The following is a 7,174-nucleotide window of genomic DNA, read 5'->3' as shown; positions in this document are numbered from 1 at the left end:
GTGGGGATAGTGACAGTGGGTAGTGTTCCCCTCGGGGTTCTGGGGGGTGGGGATAGTGTCTGTGGGGGGCGTGTCAGCAGAATGCAAGTGAGTGGCGCTGGTGGGGGTGGAAGTGGTGGTGACAACGGCAGTAGGGGTGGCAGAAGTCACTGAGCATGTGGCATCAGCGATGATGTGAGGGCAGGAAGTGGCTGTGGGAGTGTCCATGATGGGGGCGGAAGTGACATCATCAATCAGCGTGGGGGTGGCAGCTGCATCAGCCGCATGGCTAATGGCGGAATAGGTTCCGAGGCCAGGGGAATCTTCTGGAATGTTTGAGGAGCGCTGGTTATGGAGGTGGGTGGATAAAAGTTTGTTGTACTTACAGTTTTTGATGTTTGAGATGGAATTGAAACACTGTTTGTTGAGACTATGAATTCTCCTGAGGATGTAGTACAGAGTGGGCCCTTTGCAATTCTGATAGAGTGTGGCCCTCAGCTGACATTGTCACCACAGATGCCAGGGACTGAGTGGGAAAGGTGGACAGGTGCATGCAACTGGGTTGCCGAGAGACCTAGGGATCTGGATGTGCTGCAGCTCACCCATACATCCCAGTAGAGGCTGCAAGTCATTGACCAGGAAGCACTGGCCGTCATCTTCCATTGTGCAGCAAATTGAAAGGACTCAAAGGGGAAAAAAGTGATTACACCCACAGTGAGAGTGAGCAGGGTAAGTGACTCGGACTGTGAGGGATGGGGCTGCAGAACACAATGCTATTAGGACTTTTAAATGGAAGGAGCATGCACCCGGTCCATCTACTGTGCATTTCACAGACTTGCATATCCCCTGGACGTCCTGATGCACTGTCCCCCTTTGTGTACTGTACCTTTCTGCCAGAGACATTGCTGAACAACTCATTGACGGGTCCACTTCTGGATACAGAGGCAGAGAAAGGATAGGGATGTTATACAAGGATGAGCCAAGACTTGAATACGTCTTGTTCCTCGTGCTACCAACCTCTCAGCAAGGATGTCCATCCATGGACCTTCAGCTGTGGCTGTAAGGTCATGCCTGTTGCTGTCACCAAGCCACTCAGGCTTACACAGAGAGACTAACAGATTAAGTCGGTGATATTTATTTTTAAAAAGTGCAAAATTACTTACCCCTGCCACCAAAGTCTCCTTCATCCTCCTCTCCCCCCTCATTATATCTCAGTCTACTCCCTGTTCTGCTAGGGTGGAGTTAACCTTCTCAGCAGTGGAGCCCATTGCTCGTGGATGTTTGATTAGGTGAGCCTAGAGGGGAAACTTATGTTGACCGTCTTTGGAATGAATGGCCAAGTGTGGGGGGGGGTTGGGCAGGGGGAAGGTAGGGGTGGTGTGCTTGGGTGGTACCTACTCACATAAAGATACATGGATGTCTCTACATGCCCACAAGAATAATCTCAGTCTTGTCCTGCAAAAGCCAGGATTCTCTCCCCAGTGGACATGATGGCCCAGTGGTATTGCTGCTGAACAATCAATCCAGAGGTGAAAAGTATGGCGCCAGATAAGCACAGAAGATCAGGCAGCATCTAAGGCACAGGAGAATCAAAATTTCAAGCATAAGCCCTTCATCAGGAATGTCTCCAGCACCTGCAGTCCTCACTTTCTCCTAATAATCCAGAGACCCAAGTAAAGTTCTGGGATTGAATTGTGTCTTGGTAGATGGTGTGAATTCAATAAAACTCTGGAAATGAGAGTCTAATAGTGTCAATGCATCCATTGCCGACTGTTTGGAAAACCCATTTAGTTCATTAATGGCCTTGAGGGGATGATCATCTTTACCTGGTCTGGCCCACATGGGAACTCCACACCCACTCCAGTGTGGTAGACCTCAGTGGCAATTAGGGATGGGCAATAAATGCCAGCGACATCCTCATCCTATGAACGCATAGAAAAAAGGCAAGAAGCCTTATGTCAGGCACCTTCTGACCCAATGGGCTCTGCTTTGGGCTGTCTTCTCCTCCAATGAGAAACACAGGTGATTTGAGTGTGATTAATGTGGGTGTTAGTGAGAGGTGGGGTAGGGGAAAGCTGGGGTGGCGTGTCCCGGAGGAGTGAGAAGGCAGTGCAAAGAGCATGCAGGATTAGTGGTGTGCAAGAACAAGTGGTGATGGTGAGAGCAAGTGAAGTCAGACGCTGCAGTAAGAGTGGCAGAATGTGAGCCTTGGTGGGAGGTGGATGCAGTAGCAGATCCAGAATGAGTGTGAGGAAGCGAAGAGAAGCGTGGGACACTTTGCCTTGTGCAACCTCATTTACCCTCTTTACCTTACACAGCAGCTTTTAAAGATGGCACATCTCTTGAGTGGAGAGCTATTCTGGATATGCTGTGTAGAACAGTGAAGCTGGAATTGGATGTGGGAAAAGCTATAGGGGTGGGGTAAGTACTTAAAGAGGTGGGTTTGGTCAGATACAGAACTCAATAAGGCCTCACAAAAAAAAACTTGACATAGGTGAGTGGAGAGCTATTCTGGATATGCTGTGTAGAACAGTGAAGCTGGAATTGGATGTGGGAAAAGCTATAGGGGTGGGGTAAATACTTAAAGAGGTGGGTTTGGTCAGATACAGAACTCACTAAGGCCTCACAAAAAAAAACTTGACATAGCTCAGACTCAGCCAAAAAAAATCATAAGGCTCCGTCCCTTGAACTTATTCCAGCCACTTCCATCAAACAGCACAGACCTATAACGCTGCTTTTCAAAGCAGCAAAAGGATTGACATTTGATTGTGATAAAAAAAACAGGAGTTGCACCAAAATTGCAACATGACAAATAGCATTATTAATCTATTGGTGTGCCAGATAGTAATACATTGTGAATTCTCATAGATCACTGGGGTAGATTCAGGGGCAATTATATCAATTTTGCTTATTCAATGGGAGATGAGCATCTGTGACAAAGCCAACATTTGTTGCCCATCCCTAATTAAGGAGGTGGTTAGAAAACTTCTTGAACCCCTGCAGTCTATTTTGATGTAGATACACCCACAGTGTTAGGAAGGGAGTTTCGGTGTTTGACCCAGTGATTACTAAATGACTCTAAAGTACTGGTGTAAGTAAAGGCAGCAAAGTAAACACAACCGATGTCATGGACACCAATGATTACCTTCTGCTTCCTTCCACATGAAGCTCCCTTTCCCCTATACACACACAGTTCACTCGCAAAATACTGCTCAGCCCTTGGATTAAGACTTCTATTTTTATTTCTGTTGCTTCTATTCTTAAACAAGAAGAGCAGAAGGACTAGGGAATGTTGCAGCAGTCCCATTTTAAGCATTTAGCTGAGCAAGAAGGGTATTAGGTATTAATTTACAGATTACCCCAGTCATATCTTTCAGTCTAAGGCTCATACTTAATGACACACATTGCTGTTTAGGAAGAGGATTGTGAACAGCAAGGCTGGTACCATTGTTCAAGAAGGGATCAAGGGATAAACCCGGAATCTATAGGCCAGTCAGTCTAACCTTGGGAGTGGGGCAACTATTGGAAGCAATTCTGAGGGACAGAATTATTCTTCACTCGGAGAGGCAGTGATTAATCAAGAACAGTGAGCAAGGTTTTGTTAAGGGGAAGTCATATCTGACCAACTTGATTGGATTTTTCAAAGAGGTAACCAAATATGTAGATAATGGCAATGCATTTGATGTGGTCAACTTTGACTTCAGCTAGGCTTTTGATAAGGCCCTTCACGGGAGACTGATGGTGAAGGTATGAGCCATTTGATGCAAGATTTGGCTAATTGGATCCAGAACTGGCTGGGTGGCAGGAAGCAGAAGGTGATGGTTGATAGGTGCTTTTGTGACTGGAGCCTGTGCCTGCTGGAGTTCCATGGGGATCAGTGTTGGGGGCTTTGTGTGGTCTATATAAATGGTTGAAACTCAAACATAGGGGGGGTTGATCACTAAATTCGCGGATGATTCAAGTATTGGTGGAGTGGTAAATAGTAAGGAGGGTAGGCTGGAATGACAAGAGATTAGGTTACATTAGATTATATTAGATTAGATTATTTACAGTGTGGAAACAGGCCCATTAGCCCAACAAGTTCACACCGACCCTCTGAAGAGCAACCCACCCAGAACTATTCCCCTACATTTACCCCTTCACTTAACACTACGGGCAATTTAGCATGGCCAATTCACCTAACCTGCACATTCTTTGGACTGTGGGAGGAAACTGGAGCACCCGAAGGAAACCTACGCAGACACGGGGAGAATGTGGGGCTGGTCAAACAGGCTGATCAGTGGCAAATGGAGTTCAACCAGATAAATGTGAGGTGATGCATTTGTGCAAGACAAACAAGGCAATACATGATGAACAATAGGACCCTGGGAAGCACAGAGGATCAAAGGGACCTTGGGCTACATATCCACAGGTCCCTCAGGACAGGGAGATAAAGTGGTTAAGAAATCATATGGAATTCTTGCCTCAATTAGCCAATGAATGATTGAATATCACATGTATGTTTTGATAAGAATAGAATAAAATTCAACAAAAAGCTCTCATTTGTTACCACAGTTCAACACCATTTTGAACAATTTGAGGGTGAGGGAAAAAAGGAAAGATTAGCCTAAAGACAGTCCATCAGTCCTGAGCCAGATCATCAACATCGGTGGGGCCTGCACCGCCATCCATCCTCCACTGCCTCGCAGTCAGACACAACCAACGTTGAAGTAGTCCATCCTCAAGTGCCAGCATTCACCATTGGGCCTCACCACTGCCTCTAACCAATATCAAAGTCTGTGCAAAATTATGACAGGACTAGATAGAGGAAACAAGAAGTAACCTTTCCCCTTGGAGGAGGGTCAATGACCGGGCACATGGATATAAGGGAACTGACAGAAGGCTGACTGGGTATGTGAGAAAACTTTTTCAAACAGATGGTGCTGCGAATCTGGAACTCACTGCCTGTACGGATGATGGAGGTAGAAATTTTAAATTCATGACATTTAAGAAGTATTTAGATGTATACATGTGACACCAAAGCATACAAGGTGATGGGCCAAGTGTTGGAAATGAGATGAAAATATTTAGCTGGTTGTTTTCCACCAGTGCAGTGGACTGAAGAGCCTTTGCTGTATTGTAGATCTCTATGACTCTATAAGAAAATTTCTACATTGGAAATGGTCATGACAACAAGTGAAAGAGGAGCAGCACATATCCAAAGGTACAGACTTGGCCATCCTGCTTCATGCTATCTTTAAACAAAAATGGCTGCTTCTGGGTTCAAGGATTATTCCTCAACAAAATTAGACTGTTTCCCAAATTCCTGGCCATTCCAGCACAAACCATTTGCATCTCCAACTGGAATGTAACAGAGTGGCTGGGAAACAGACCAGAATCAAGAAACATCACATTTTGGCATAGGTTTGGTGATTTAATAGACTTTACCAATACTGGATTATCTGCTTATCCCTTAAAGATCCATAGCTTTAGAGGATTTAAGGTGAAACCAAACCTTATGCTGACAGTACCAACATCCTCAATTTCTTAATTCGCAAATGGCAGCTTAGTAGCCTGTTTGGTGAGTGCGATGAGATACATGTTTGGGATGTAACTGAGGAATTAAGCCAAGTTACAATCTGGACCCCTTCCGATTTGTCAATGGTTCATTACAAAGATTCTTTCTCGGGAGAACCAACACAACAGCTTACTCCAGGGATTCTAGAATTTTAAATCAAGTTGAGATCCAAATTGTGCCAATGGTGGAGCAGGTGACCAGCGTCCTAATTGAACACAAGAACCATGTTCCAACCTCGTAAAATGAAGCAGGGTTAGCAGTGGAGGCTCCTCGCATAATTGCTATGATCACAGTACAGCATTGTTTCACTCTCACTTCAGTGCACCACCATGGTGTTGCACTGGATCCTGAGATGAGCTTCCAGTCCCAAATGCACTCTCCAGCAATTTCTGTGCTTACTTCCTCAGCAGATTTGACAGCATCTGTGGAGAGAGAAGCAGAGTTAACATTTCAGGTCCAAAGATCCTTCTTCAGGTGCTGCCAGACCTGCTGCGTTTGTCCAACAATTTCTGTTTTCGCACCATTACTGAAATGTTCACTTCTACCTCCTTAACTCCATGGCTCCTGCTTCAGTTCCGCTGCTGCTTCTGTTATCTTCAGCAAAGCCTCTGTTAGTGTTGGTTTATTTATTCCAAAGCTCTCAGGACATGCCCAAGACAGAAGTGTTTGCATGAGAGCTTGTAATTTTCCAACAAAGCACAACTCAAACACAAGGGCCAATACTACATTTTCACAGGGTGGTACAGTGATTAGCACTGCTGCCTCACAGCACCAGTGACATGGGTGCGATCCCAGCCTTGGGTGACTGTGTGGAGCTTGCACGTTCTCCCTGTTTTCGTTCTGCTGGGTATTTCGCTTTCCTCCCACTGTCCAAAGATGTGCAGGTTAGGTCGATTGGCCATAGTAAAAACGGGGATACGGGGCTAGAGTGGGAAGGGTGGAATGCTCTACAGAGGTTCAGTGCAGACTCAATGGACAAATGGCTGCTTCCTGCACTGTCGAGATTTAACAATTTCCAGTTGAAGGACTCTACAGCCTGGAGGTGTCAACTTTGAATTTAACAACTTCTAAACGTGACCACTATTTATGCCCTTCATTTCTCCTAGCCCCCAGCCCCACTTGCCCCCCACCTATCTCATGTTTGTATCTTGCTTACTTTGTGCTCAGAAGCAAGGGCCAAATCTCTCTCTTTCACACCTTAATTTACCCCTGCCCCACCCCTTTTATGTTTGTTTTCTTTCTCCACTATTAACAACCCCTATGTCGTTTGCACAGGGTCTCTATGCTGTCCGCCCTATTGCTTCTCCTCTGCCTCTGTTAAAAGTATAAAAAGGAACCTGTGTCTGGAGGGTGGTGCTGAGTTGGAGGCTTGAGGTTGGGATAATGTGGGGGGAGGTCCTGGGCCTCCTCCACAGCCAAACCGTTACCACTCGATGCCTGAAGGTGGAAGGCCTTATATTCCGTCTTGGGACCCTGTAACCACACAGGAGGAATATGGATTTCAGCAGCTTTTCCCTCCCCCCCCCCCACAATCCCAAGCCTCCAACTCGGCACCACCCTCCAGACCCATCCATGACTGCCCCCTCTGACCTGTCACCCTCTCCCTCACTTTCATACCAGCTATCTTCCCCCCAACCC

This window comes from Chiloscyllium plagiosum, chromosome 9 (genome assembly GCF_004010195.1).
Source record: "Chiloscyllium plagiosum isolate BGI_BamShark_2017 chromosome 9, ASM401019v2, whole genome shotgun sequence".
Taxonomy (NCBI): domain Eukaryota; kingdom Metazoa; phylum Chordata; class Chondrichthyes; order Orectolobiformes; family Hemiscylliidae; genus Chiloscyllium; species Chiloscyllium plagiosum.
Note: the sequence above shows the minus strand (reverse complement) of the source record.